Below are 15631 nucleotides of genomic sequence, written 5' to 3' on the forward strand. Positions count from 1 at the left end.
ATGTGAACAAACTCCTTTGAAAGAGAAGCTGAAGACCTGGTTTTATTGCTAGAGCCAGCTGCAAGGAAAAGGTAGGTCTTGTATTTTTAGAAATAACCAAAAGAAACTTCTGTATTTAAATATAACACTTTTTATATTATTATTCTTATTTCTCTGCATTGCAAACTTTTCAAGAATTTATTCTGAGATTTTAAAATGTTAATAAAGTATAGATTAAACATGAGCTCAAAAACAAATGGATATGTGATACATAAATGTAGATGACAACATTTTTCCTGATAAAAAGAAAACTCTCACAGAGATTACACAGCCAGGAAACAGTATTTCTCAACTAAACATAGTATTAAGGTCACCAGAAGAACTCTAAAACTATACAAGTGACTACCAACCCTACTGACTCAGATGCTAGGGACAAAAGTATGGTTTCTTTAAGTGTAATTCTAATGCACATAAATATCCTGGGGACTGTACAGACCAAGGGGGCAGAAGGCATAACTCTCCAGGTGGGAAAGGATGAAGCAATATATTACCATCCGCCCCAGATTCTCTTGGCTTTCTCTTTTAATCTACAAGATAAAATAAGATAAAATAGGCACAAGAATTTACAGAGGAACTCCAGATTTTCAAGAATAATAAGACACTATCTCGGATTATAGTTCATATAATTAGAGAAAGTAGCAAAGCAACTAATCCTAATCGAAGAACAAAGTTTATCTTAAATTAAAAAGAGCAGTTAACATTATATGTAGGCTTTTTGATGTAGAAAACAAAAGAAAGTAGACATAAAAATTTCTGAGAGATCTTGGTGGGTTCCCTGCAGCGGTGCCCATCCTGCGCTCTCTTGTTCCCTGGGCTGTCTCCTCCACTTGCTTTCTGCCTTTACCATGCCCTGCTCTGAAGACACACCTGACATTTCCCTCAAGAAGCCGGCCAGCCTGTGGAGGAGAGTGGCATGCAGCCCCCCTTTGCCTGGCTCCCCGAGCACACTGCAGACTCAACTCAGGGATCCACAGGTGCCATAGGCTATGATCTGTACAGTGCCTATTATTATACAATACTACCTATGGACAAAGTTCTTGTGAAAACAGACATTCAGATATGTCTTGCAACTGGATGTTATAGAAGAGTTGCTCTACGGTCTGGCTTGGCTGCAAAACACTTTATAGATGTAGGAGCTGGTGTCATATAAAGACTATAGAGGAAATTTTGGTGATATACTGTTTAATTTTGGAAACGAAAAGTTTGAAGTCAAAACAATGATTCAATTGCACAGCTCATTTATGAATGAATTTTTTATACATAAAGAGATATTCAAGCCTTGGATGACACTGAAGGGGGTTCAGAAGATTTTGGTTTCACTGGAAAAAATCAAAAATTTATGTCAAGAATAGTAAATGAAAAAATTGTACCTTTTTCTTAAAAGTAAAGAGTTTTTGCTTAAAATGAAAAACAAAAAAAAATTTCCTTTTTCCTTTAAAGCAGAATTTGTCAAAACTATAATTAGTTAAATAATGCTAAATAAGAATTAAATTTGTAGGGCAGAAGGGTCTCCAATGAACACTTGACTTGAAGTTTTAGAATAAAATATAGCTGGGTCAGAATATCAAGCCCATTGTTTACTACCTATAAAACTTTGGTTGAATTACTTAACCTGTACGAGCTTGAGCTTCCTCAGCTTTAGCATAAAAGTAAACACTAAGGATAACACTAAACATTTTATTCTACCAGAAAGCAAGGAAGGAATCAAAGATTGCTTGGTTTATGTAAAAAGAACCCAGGAGCTAAATCAAATGGCTCCCAACTGTCAAAAATAGAACAAATTGAGCAGCAGTAAGAATACTGATTGAAACACATATATTTAATTCTATGAATCCATAATGATAGTTTTTAAAAAATAAATGATCACCATTGGAGGATGCTAAGTAACAATTTACCTTTTGAAAAGCAATAAATTTTCTGTTCTTGTGATAGTTTGCTAAGAATGATGGTCTCCAGCTGCATCCATGTCCCTACAAAGGACACAAACTCATCCCTTTTTATGGCTGCATAGTATTCCATGGTGTATATGTGCCACATTTTCTTAATCCAGTCTGTCACTGATGGACATTTGGGTTGATTCCAAGTCTTTGCTATTGTGAATAGTGCCGCAATAAACATACGTGTGCATGTGTCTTTATAGCAGCATGATTTATAATCCTTTGGGTATATACCTAGTAATGGGATGGCTGGGTCATATGGTACATCTAGTTCTAGATCCTTGAGGAATCGCCATACTGTTTTCCATAATGGTTGAACTAGTTTACAATCCCACCAACAGTGTAAAAGTGTTCCTATTTCTCCACATCCTCTCCAGCACCTGTTGTTTCCTGACTTTTTAATGAACACCGCATGTTCTCACTCATAGGTGGGAACTGAACAATGAGATCACTTGGACTCGGGAAGGGGAACATTACACACCGGGGCCTATCATGGAGAGGGGGGAGGGGGGAGGGGGAAGGGATTGTATTGGGAGTTATACATGATGTAAATGACGAGTTGATGGGTGCTGACGAGTTGATGGGTGCAGCACAGCAACGTGGCACAAGTATACATATGTGACAAACCTGCACGTTATGCACATGTACCCTAGAACTTAAAGTATAATAATAATAAAAAATAATAATAAAATAAAATAATTAAATTAAATTAAATTTTAAAAAAAAGAAAAGCAATAAATTTTAAAAATCAAGCATTGATCTTGCCTTTTCTATATGAACTGTACCACAGTTCCAACAGTAAACAGTTTTATTTCAACTAAGACTAAAATTTATAGGCCATGATGATTCTGCAACTCCTAATAAATAATTAGGTCTAGATTTCGGTCATCAATGGCCACCAATATTACAAAGAGGGAGAAAACAAACATTTACATGCCTCCTGATTTTTTTAGTACACAATAACATTTATGAAGCAGTCTTGCTGAAAGGATTGAGCATCAATCTGATTATGCCTCTAGTCTATGAATTTATAGAAAATACAAAAGACAAAGAAACATTCTAAAAGATACCACTGGGAAATACTCAGAAAAGCCAGACTAGGAAATTCAAGAGAATAATAAACTTATTTTGATAAATATAATGAAGAGATAAAGAGGAAGCATATATATTTTTACAAATTAAGAACTATATCAACCAATTACAATGTATGGATCTTATTTAGATTCTGATTAAGACAAAATTTATTAAAAATATGAGGCAATTAGGAAAATTTGAACACAAAGAAGCTAGTTGAGGATATTAAATTTTTTTCATTTTGTAAGTATGATATTGGCATTGTGATGATGTTTGAGGTATACATATTAAAATGTTTACAGATTAAAATATATATCTGGTATTTACATCAAAATAATTGAAGTAGGAAAGTAGAAATAAAACATTATTGACCATGAATTGAAAATTATTAAAGCTGAGTGATGGGCACATGAGGATTCATTATACTAGTCTCTCCACTTTTGCGTTTGTTTTGCATTATTCACATTAAGTTTTTTATTTTTCTTGAAAAAGGGGTTCTGCCCCTCTCTCTTCCTGGAATCCTTGCTTATACTGGCCAGGCTGCTTTTCAGTGAGAAGGCATCTGTTAGAGAGCTCATTACAGCCACTGACCATACTCAGAGCAGTTGAGGAACATTGAATCCAAAAGAGAGCCTGAGCAAAAGCAAAAGCAAAAGCAAAAGGAGAGCCTGAGCAAGAGCAAAAGCTCATCTCTAAGGTTTCCGCCTTGAGCTAGATCTGATAAAAGACAATCATCAAAAAAGTGAGGCTAATAAAAGAGAAAAATCATACCAATGTTTTTAACAAAAAGGAGAAAAAGTGATGTCAGCAAGATGGCAGAATAGGAATTCTCTGGTCTCACTCTCCCTCAACAGAAATACAAACAATTGCTGAATCCTGTTCACATCTTTGCCTAACTAATGAGAGATCCCACCTTAGGTAGCTGGCTAGAAATGCCAAAGGAAGTTAGTTCCCTAACCTGCCAAAGTTAAAATTAATTCTATCAAAGTTAAAGATGATCCTAACAAAACTGAAGTACCTACCTGAGATGTTTGTGTTATATCATAATATGGTGGAAAGTATCACATGATGAGAGCAGGGAGCATGTCAGCTCAGGTCTGTCTGCCTTCCTGTAAAGCCACTAGTCCTATCATGGGGTTCCCACCTTGATGACTTTAATCCTGATTACCTCCCTAAAGCCCCGTTTCCCAATGCCATCAACATATGAATGTGGGGATTAAATTTTCAGCAGAAAAAATTGGAAGGACATATTCAAACCATAACAACCTTCATTTAGTGGTTGTTTTTCTTCTGTTCTAGAAAAAATTTTTGCAAATATTGATAAGGTAGCATCAATATAGACATCTCATCAGATGCTCGTGCTATGCTCTTCAACTTCCCAGTCTCCAGAATCATGAGCCAAATAAACTTATTTTCTTTATAAGTTACCCAGTTTGTAATAATCAGTTATAGCAATGGGAAACAAAGATTTTGGAGGTTCTGCAGATTGTCAAGGAGAAGAAGAGAGGACACATTGCTTGAGAGCATCATAGAGGAACAGAAGCTTTGGCCAATATATATAAAGAGGAAACAGGCTGGGCGCAGTGGTTCACACCTCACTTTGGGAAGCTGAGACAGGTGGATCCCCTGAGGTCAGAATATCGAGACCAGCCTGACCAACATGGTGAAACCCTGTCTCTACTAAAAATACAAAATTAGCCAGGTGTGGTGGTGCATGCCTGTAATCCCAGCTACTCGGGAGGCTGAGGCAGGAGAATGGCTTAAACCCAGAGGCGGAGGTTGCATTGCACCGAGATTGCACCATTGCACTCCAGCCTGGGCACAAGAGCAAAACTCCATCTCAAAAAAAAAAAAAAAAAAAGGAAACAAATTCACATTCAGCTATAAAATCTATTATCTGCCAAAAATTTCTCAAGTGGGGAAAAAAGATACGATAGAGATTGAAACCCTCTATCCCCAGAAGCCCTTCTTTTTTGGCAATCCATGTAATTTATTGCTTAAGGCATTTATTGGAGAGAACTTTCTTATTGCTCTTATTTGTTTATCTCTTGAGATGAGGAATATACTTGAACTTATCAAGTCAAGCTAGTATTCACTGACTTTAGTTTTCTGTATTACAATAAAAATAGCTCATTAGTTTTTTCATTTTAAAAGTATTATCTGTTCATTGAATTCTCACACCTCCCTCCTGCTCCACCCAAAGGGGTAACCAGCCACTGTTAATATTTTGGTAAACATCCTTTCAGATCTCTGTCTAAGGATATACATATGTATGACAGAGTTTTAAATTAAATATGTTTCTATGTTTTGTTGATGACTTTCTAAAGTTCAATAATATGTTCTTCAAATTTAGCACTCCATTTTAATAAATATACATCAGTATAAATGTGAAAATAATAAAGGCTAAAAATATACACCTTAGGCAGTAATTAGGATAATTAATAGAAGCAAACATTTGGTGACTAGAAAGCATTAAATAAAATCACATATTTAAAATGCTTTAACACAGTGGCTATCATTTACTTAGTAGGCATTGAACCAATGACCCATTCTGGAGAAGAACCTGTATATTATGTCTACATACTCATAAACAAGCATCACCTATTAAAAGATAGGTAGTAACAACCACCCAATGCTAAATTTGACTGGCTTTCAAAGAGACAGTAAATTCAGTCATTGAATCCTGTCGTATCCCTCCCTAACCTCACTGAGGAAGGGAAAAGGCAGTCTTATAAAGAAAGCACCTCAAGGTATGCCTTACCTCTCAAGTTTTGGGGAATATAAAAGGACTGATGAAACATTAGACAACAGTAGTTCTCAATGGCTGGCTAGTTGGTTAGTTTTCCCGACAGTTTGTTAGGCCAGACAGAAGGCCTGAGGCCCATTTATACCATACCTTTCCAATTTCTTACAACAAAATGATCAAAAAGAATTTGAAAAAAATAATTAAAGTGGTATAGAAATCTAGGTATATTATAATTAATAGAACTTAGTCTCTATTAACCCCCAAAATAACATCAAAATAGTCAACCAAAAATATAATTGATTTTTATGAGAACTTAATGTAAACATGCAATGAGAGATCCACTCTCAACCCTTCATGTAAACACATCTGTTGCTAATCATACTTTTGAGAATCCCTTGCTTAGAGCATAGGCATAGTCATCCCATATCCTTTAATATTCTGGATTCTATAGACACTTCCAACAGAGACAAACTCTATTAGAGGCATTAACTATAGCTATATAAAACCTTTAAGAATCAATCTCTAAATACTTATAAGAGCAAACAATTTTTAAAAATCTAAATTGGAGTAAAAGTAAACACAGTTTCTCTGACTTTAGGCTTTTATTTGGTGCCTGTGTTAAAATGTACTTCCTCCTCCCATTTTTTTCTGTACATCAGTTTAGATGACCAATGATTTTATCTTTGTCCTTCACAAGAATTGCATTAACTGTCTTGAGACATAATCATGGAAACATTAACTGGTTTCTTTTGGCAACATTTTATGGTAAATACATTGTTCATTCACTGAAAGCTAAAGATATATAAATCCTGTGTATATATCTCATGTCACAAAATAAACAAAGATAGTTATATATTATTTTTTTCAGATGCTTTAATCTGCAAATTCATTTGTTGGATGATATGCTTCTAATAAATAAACTATTAAAGACTTTTAAATTAGTCCTGAATTTTGTAGCAGTCCCATTTTTAGCTTTGATCATAATTCAAATCAAATTTATTATCTACTTATCTGGTTTATCCTGAAGCCTCTAACTTCTAGCTAAATATTTCTCTGGTCTCTTTAAGACATATTCCTTATAAATAAAATAAATTTTTATGATACAGGGGAAAATATCATAGTTCTAGAACATAAATTTTTAAAGATAAAAACAGCTTAGGTTATGCCCAATTTTTATGTTTCACCATCCCTTTATGATCACTATGTTTTTATAACTTTCATGCAAAACAGCTGATATTTAGCAATAATCAAATCACAATGCATAACCTCATGCAACAGGGTGCAAAAAGCACAGGTGTTACTCCACATAATGTTTAATTTTGTACTTTACATTTCTTACAATTTACTCCAAAGAATCAAAATACAAATGAGGACAGTTCTTCTTCAAAAGGAACACCCCTAAATGATTATGAATGTGAGAAAAAATAACCTTTGCATTTATCTAATTTGGATTATAATTGTGAGCAAAAATAACTAATATAACAAGCTTGTTTTGTTACAAACTATTAAATGTGACCACTCTAGATACTTAGAGCTCAAAATTCTTTGGCAAATCATCTTTATTTTATCTGCTAATGTTTTAACTCAAAAATTGTTATTAAAAATTTTAATCTTAATAAATTCTACATTTACTGTAAAATGAAATTCTTAGATCCATCTTGCATCCATCCAGAAAGTTTGTTATTGAAAATATTAACAAATCACTAGCTCTGAAAATAATTAAAATAATGAGGCTTGTGTGTATTCTATTCAGTGATTTGATTGCAATTTTCCTTTGGTGGAGTTTCTTTCACAATATTTCAGTAAGTTATAAGTTCAGCCATAAAATTAGGAATTAACAATTACAGTGATTGAAACATGCTTAATATTTAATAAATTTTTTATTATAATTATGAACAAAATGTCTTATAGTCAAAAATTTCTGAAGTCTACAGCTAGGACAAAGCTAATGTCTTACATTAAGTGTATAGCACTTACTCCTTTACTCTCCAGAAAAATGTATAGTTGTTAGCCCTTCACTCTCCAGAAATAGAGTCTATAGCTAGGACACTCCTACTGGAATGTTCCTAAAAGTTACGCTGAGGTAGGGAAAGCTGAGACTAAGCTGAACCACAAAAAGTCTGGGAGAGGACTAGATCATGGAGACCTGAAACAGCTAATGGGAGAATCCTAGACTATAGCAGAGAAGCCAAAAGAGAACTGCCAATATAATTTTGGGGCATAGTGCAACAAGAAAATGTGGAATTCCTTGTTCAAAACTCACTAAGAATTTCAAGACATCAGTGGAAGGGATTTAAATTAAGTGTTTGCATGGGGAGGACAAGGTGGCCGACTAGATACAGACAAGTGGAACAGCTCCCATGGAGGGACTGAGATGACTGGAGTGCTTTTAACAGATCTTCAGAGGGAAGGTGCTGAAAGTGTATGGAGGAAAGACACAGAAGCTGGGATGAAGGAGGAGAAAGCTAGGAACCCCACATGGGCTACTGAGCACTGGATTCATTTTTGAACCGCAACAGCACTGAGGGAATGGGTGAGTTGAACTCGCAAGGAGCAACCCACTCTCACCATGCGCCTTGGAAACCATCGCAGGAGGGGACCCCTCAACCACTATGGACACTAGAGGTGGCAAGAGAGCTGCTTAGAGAAATGGTGGGGCAGCAAGCCAGCTGAAGTAGAGCCCAGAGGGTTTGGTGCCAGAGCATCTGTAGTAGAACACAGCCAGGGACAGCCATCCCTCTAGGCTTGACTTGCTCCCATAGGAGACTTTAGCCCTAGGAAAACTGTCAGACCTGATCTGTTCAGGACAGTCTTGGAAATCAGACGGGCCTGGTCTGACCTGAGCAACCCTTGGTCTGCTGGCCTCTCTCAGAGCCCCAGCCTGGTCATGCCTGTTTACAGGGCAGTTCTGAATGCTCTGGGGGCCCACACCATAGCTTCTGCCCTGGTGGACCATGCGTGACCAGTGGATAGCTCCAGAGAGGCAGCCCTTACAGCCATGCACCAGCCAACACACTCCCTCCCCATATGACAGCTTTCCCCCAGAGCCCATGGCAACTCCCCACATCACTTCGCTGGCATGTGTCTGCAAAGGCAGGTTTTGTTTTACTTGCAACACCAGGGAGTGCAGTCTGCTTCACTCTCCCCCAAATAAACAGCTATTGCAGAGGAAGCCTTGGCAGGCAGAGCCAACAAGCCCCACCACCACTAGCACCACACCCTAGTGCTAACACTGCACAAAGAACTCCCACACCCTGAGTGACCGCTCCTGCTTGCGGGGAACAGCGAAGGCACCCAGAGCTCTCCAGCCAGCACCCATCCTCAAGCCAACACCACCTCCAGTGCAACAGCACACAGTCTCCAGCAGAGGCCTCCTGCTTCCCCATCAGCTGCCAGGCCTCAACCACTGTGGTGAATGCCCACAAGGAAGCAGGAACCCCTGCATCAGCTAGCACTCTGCTGCACCTTGGTGCCCCCAGTGCAGTGAACTCCAAGCCTCAAGAAGCCAAAGAACAAAGTCAGGAACCAATACAAGTTCCCCAGAGTGAGAGCACACTGTCCAGACATTGGGAGCTGTGCGCTGGCCCCCTAAAATCTCCCATAAATGAAGCCATATCTACCTTATACCATCAAACCCTCCTTATATCATCAAACAGGAACAAAAAAAAAAAATCTGAAGGTCAGCAACTGATATAGTTTGGCTCCGTGTACCCACCCAAATCTCATGTTGAATTATGATCTTCAGTGTTGGAGGAGGGGCCTGGTGGTTGGATCATGGGGGCAGACTTTCCCCTTGCTGTTCTCACGATAGTGTGTAGGTTCTCATAAGATTTGGTTGTTTAAAAGTGTGTAGCACTTACCTCTTCACTCTATCTCTCTCCCACTCTACCATGTGAAGAAGGTGCTTGTTTCCCCTTCACACTTCTACCATGATTGCAAGTTTCCTGAGGCCTCCCCAACCATGCTTCCTGTACAGCCTCTGGAGCTTTGAGTCAGTTAACCTATTTCTTCATAAATTAACCAGTCCCAGGTAGTTCTTTATAGCAGTGTGCAGAATGGACTAACACAGTAGGCAACCTCAAAGATTGAAGGTAGATAAGCCCACAAAGATAAGAAAGAATCAGCTCAACAATGCTGAAAATTCTAAAAGCCAGAGTGCCTTCTTTTCTCCAGATAACCACATCACCTCTCCAGCAAAGATTCGGAACCAAGCTGAGGCTAAGATGGCTGAAATGACAGAAATACAATTCAGAATATGGATAGGAATGAAGTTTATTGAGCAGCAGGAATACGTTGAAACCAAATGCAAGGAAGCTAAAAATCATAATAAAACAATGCAGGAGCTGACAGACAAAATAGCCAGTATAGAGAAGAACATAGGCAACCTGATAGAGCTGAAAAACACACTACAAAAAAGTCATAATGCAATCACAGGTATTAATAGGAAAATAGACCAAGTGAAGGAAAGAATCTCAGAGCTTGAAGACTTGCTTTCTAAAATAAGTCAGGCAGACAAGAATAGAGAAAAAAGTGAAAAGGAATGAACAAAACCTCTGGGAAATATGGGATATTGTAAAGACATGAATTATATGACAGATTGGTGTCCCCAAAAGAGAAAAGAAGAATGGAACCAACTTGGAAAACATAGGACATCATCCATGAAAACTTCCCCAACCTAGCTAGAGAGGCCAATATTCAAATCTAGGAAATGCAGAGAACCCCAGTAAGATACTTCATAAGAAGATCATCCTCAAGACACATAAACATCAGATTTTTCAAGGTGGAAATAAAAGAAAGAATGTTAAAGGCAGCTAGAGAGAAAAGTCAGGTCACCTACAAAGGGAAGTCCACCAGACTAACAGCAGACCTCTCAGCTGAAACTCTAAAATCCATAAGAGATCAGCGGTCAGTATTCAACATAGTTAAAGAAAAGTAGTTCCAACCCAGATTTTCATATCTAGCCAAATGAAGTTTCAAAGTGCAGAAGAAATAATATTCTTTTCAGACAAGCAAATGCTGAGGGAACCAGACCTGCCTTACAACAGTACCCCAAGGAATTCCTCTGGTATTAAATATGGAAAGGAAAGACCATTACCAGCCACTACAAAAACATGCTGAAGTACACAGACTAGTGACACTCTGAAGTAACCACATATACAAGTCTTCAAAATAATCAGTTAACATCATGATGGCAGGATCAAATGTACACACATAAACTAACCTTGAATATAAACAGGCTAAATTGCCCAATTTAAAGGCACAGAGTGGCAAGCTAAATAAAAAAGCAAGATACATTGGTATGCTGTCTTCAAGAGACTCATCTCACATGCAGTGACACACATAGGCTCAAAATACAGGGATGTGGGAAAATCTTCCAAACAAATGGAAAACAGAAAAAAGCAGGGGATGCAATCCTAATTTCAGACGAAACAGACTTCAAACCAACAAATACCAAAAAAGACAAAGAAGGATGTTACATGATGGTAAAGGATTCAATTTAGCAAAATCTAACTATCCTATATATACAGGTACCCAATGCAAGAGCACCCACATTCATAAAGTAAGTTCTTAGACACCTACAAAGAGACAGAGACATTCTCAAATAAAAATAGTGGGAGACTTCCTACACTCCAGTGACAGTATTAGACAGATCATTGAGACAGAAAATTAACAAAGATATTCAGGACCTGAACTCAACATTGGACCAAATGGATCTAGTAGATGTCTACAGAACTCTCCACCCAAAAACAACAGAATATACATTCTTCTAATCACTCCATGGCACATACTCTAAAATTGGCCATATCATTGGACATAAAACTTATAGTCCTCAGCAAGTTCAGAAAAACCAAAATCATACCAATAGCACTAAACGCCCACATCAGAAAGTTTATTAAGATCTCAAATTAACTACCTAAAGAATCACATCTGAAAGAATTAGAAAAGCAAGATCAACCACAAAGCTAGCAGAAGACAAAAAATAATTCAGAGGTGAACTGCAGGAAATCAAGACACGAAAACCCATTCAAAAGATCAATAAATCCAGGGCTTGTTTTTCTGAAAAACTTAATAAGATAGGCCGCTAGCTAGACTAATACAGAAAAAATAGAGAGGATCCACATAAAAATAATTTAAAATGATGAGGACAATGTTACCACTGATACCACAGAATTAAAAATAAACAGTAGAAACTACTATGAACACCTTTATGCACACAAACTAGAAAACCTAGAAGAGATGGATAAATTTCTGGACATACACATCCTCCCAAGACTGGAGGGAGGGTGAAATTCTCCAAGAAGAAATTGGAGTTTTCTTCTCTAAGAAGAAAATTCCTACAAGAAGAAATTGATTTCCTGAACAGATTGAAAATGAGCTCCAAAATTGAATCAGTAATAAATAGCCTACCAATAAAAAAAAAAAAAAAGCCTAGTACCTGATGGATTCACAGCCAAATTCTATCAAATTTACAAAGAAGAATTGGTACCATTCCTATAGAAACTATTCCAAAATATTGAGAAGAGACTCCTCCCCCAAATCATTCTATGAGGCCAATATTATCCTCATACCAAAACCTGGAAGAGACATAACAATGAAAGAAAATTTCAGGCCAATATCCTTGATGAATATCAATGCAAAAAAAAAAAAAAAATCTCAACAAAATACTGGCAAACGGGATCCAGAAGCACATCAAAAGGCTAATCTACCATGATCAAGCAGGTTTCATCTCCAGGATGCAAGGTTGATTCAACATACACAAATCAATAAATGTGATTCATCACATAAACAGGATGAAAGACAAAAATCATGTGATTATCTCAATAGATACAGAAAAGACTTTTGATAAAATTTAACACCGCTTTGTGTTAAAAACTGTCAATAAACTAGATATTGAAAAAATATCCCTAAAATAGTAAGAGCCATCTATGACAAACCCACAGCCAATATTATACTGAATGAGCAAATGCTGGAAGCATTCCCCTTGAAAACCAGCACAAGACAAAAATGACCTCTCTCACCACTCCTACTCAACCTATTACTGGAAGTCCTAGCCAGAGCAATCAGGCAAAAGAAAGAAATAGAGGGCATCCTCTCTTCAAATAGGAAGACAGGAAGCCAAACTACCTTTGTTTGCAGATGACATAATTCTGTATCTATAAAACCCCACAGTCTCAGCCCAAAACTGCCTTCAGCTGATAAACAACTTCAGCAAAGTTTAAGGATACAAAATCAATGGCAAAAATCACTAGCATTCCTATACACAACAACAGCCAAACCAACAGCCAAATCAGAAAGCCAATCCGATTCAAAACTGCCACAAAAAAATAAAATACCTAGCAATACAGCTAACCAGGAAGGTGAAAGATCTCTACAATTAGAGTTACAAACGCTGCTCAAGGAAATCAGAGAAAACACAAACAAACAAATGGAAAAACATCCTATGCTCATGAATATGGAGAATCAATATTGTTAAAATGGCCATACTGCCCAAAGCAATTTACAGATTCAATGCTCTTCCTATAAAACTACCAAAGACATTATTCACAGAACTAGAGAAAACTATTTTTAAATGGTATAGAGTCAAACAAGAACCCGAATAGCCAAGGCAATCTTAAGCAAAAAGAACAAAGATGGAGGCATTACACTACCCAAATTCAAACTATACTACGGGGCTACAGTAACCAAAACAGCATGGTACTGGTACAAACACAGACACAGAATATACCAATGGAACAGAATAGAGAGGCCAGAAATAAGACTGCACACCTACAACCACCAGATCTTCTGCAAAGCTGACAAAAACAAGTAACGGGGGAAAGACTCCCATTTTCAATCAATGGTGCTGGGATAACTGGCAAGCCTTATGCAGAAGACTACAATTGGACCCCTTCCTTTTGTCATATACAAAAACCAACTTAAGATGGACTAAAGACTTGAATGTAAAATCCAAAACTATAAAAACCCTGGAAGACAACCTAGACAATACCATCCAGTACATAGGAATGGGCAAAGATTTCATGACAAAGATGCCAAAAGCAATTGCAATAAAAGCAAAAATTGACAGGTGGGATGTAATTAAACTTAAGAACTTCTGCACAACAAAAGAAACTATCAAAAGAGTAAACAGACAACCTACAGAATGAGAGAAAATATTTACAGACTATACATCTGACAAAGGTCTAATATCCAACATCTATAAAGATGGTGTATTAGTCTGTTCTCACACTGCTATAAAGAACTACCTGAGACTGGGTAATTTATGAAGAAAAGAGGTTTAATTGACTCACAGTTTCACAGGCTGTACAGGAAGCATGGCCAGAAGACCTCAGAAAACTTGCAATCATGGTGAAAGACAAAAAGGAAGCATGCACCTTCTTCATATTGCAGAGCAGGACGAAGAGAGTGAAGGGTAACGTGCCACACACTTTTAAAACATCAGATCTCATGAGAACTAACATGAAAACGGCAAGGGGGAAATCTGCCCCCATGATCCAATTACCTCCCACCAGGTCTCTCCCCTAACATTGGGAATTACAGTTTAACATAATATTTGGGTGGGTACTCAGAGCCAAACCATATCAGAACTTAAACAAATTTACAAGAAAAAAAAACATTAAAGAGTGAACAAAGTACATGAACAGACACATCTCAGAAGAAGACATACATGCAACCATTTTTTATTTTGTCTATTTGATTCTTCTCTCTTTTCTTCTTTATTAGTCCTGCTAGCAGTCTATCAATTTTGTTGATCTTTTCAAAAAACCAGCTCCTGGATTCATTGATTTTTTGAAGGGTTTTTTGTGTGTGTGTCTCTATCTCCTTCAGTTCTGCTCTGATCTTAGTTATTTCTTGCCTTCTGCTAGCTTTTGAATGTGTTTGCTCTTGCTTCTCTAGTTCTTTTAATTGTGATGTTAGGGTGCCAATTTTAGATCTTTCCTGCTTTCTCTTGTGGGCATTTAGTGCTATAAATTTCCCTCTACACACTGCTTTAAATGTGTCCCAGAGATTCTGGTATGTTGTGTCTTTGTTCTCATTGGTTTCAAAGAACATTTTATTTCTGCCTTTTATGTACCCAGTAGTTATTCAGCAGCAGGTTGTTCAGTTTCCATGTAGTTGAGCGATTTTGAGTGAGCTTCTTAATCCTGAGTTCTAGTCTGATTGCGCTGTGGTCTGAGAGACAGTTTGTTATAATTTCTGTTCTTTTACATTTGCTGAGGAGTGCTTTACTTCCAACTATGTGATCAATTTTGGAATAAGTGCAATGCGGTGCTGAGAAGAATGTATATTCTGCTGATTTGGGGTGGAGAGTTCTGTAGATGTCTATTAGGTCTGCTTGGTGCAGAGCTGAATTCAATTCCTCGATATCCTTTTTAACTTTCTGTCTCGTTGATCAGTCTAATGTTGACAGTGGAGTGTTAAAGTCTCCCATTATTATTGTGTCAGAGTCCACGTCTCTCTTACACTGTTAGTGGGACTGCAAAGTAGTTCAACCATTGTGGAAGACAGTGTGGCAATTCCTCAAGGATCTAGAAGTAGAAATACCATTTGACCCACCCATCCCATTACTGGGGATATACCCAAAGGATTATAAATTATGCTGCTGTAAAGACATATGCACATGTATGTTTATTGCAGCACTATTCACAATAGCAAAGACTTGGAACCAACCCAAATGTCAATCAGTGATAGACTGGATTAAGAAAATGTGGCACATATACACCATGGAATACTATGCAGCCATAAAAAAGGATGAGTTCATGTCCTTTGTAGGGACATGGATGAAGCTGGAAACCATCATTCTCAGCAAACTATCGCAAGGACAAAAAAACAAACA

This window comes from Macaca fascicularis, chromosome 5 (assembly GCF_037993035.2).
Source record: "Macaca fascicularis isolate 582-1 chromosome 5, T2T-MFA8v1.1".
In the NCBI taxonomy this organism is placed as follows: domain Eukaryota; kingdom Metazoa; phylum Chordata; class Mammalia; order Primates; family Cercopithecidae; genus Macaca; species Macaca fascicularis.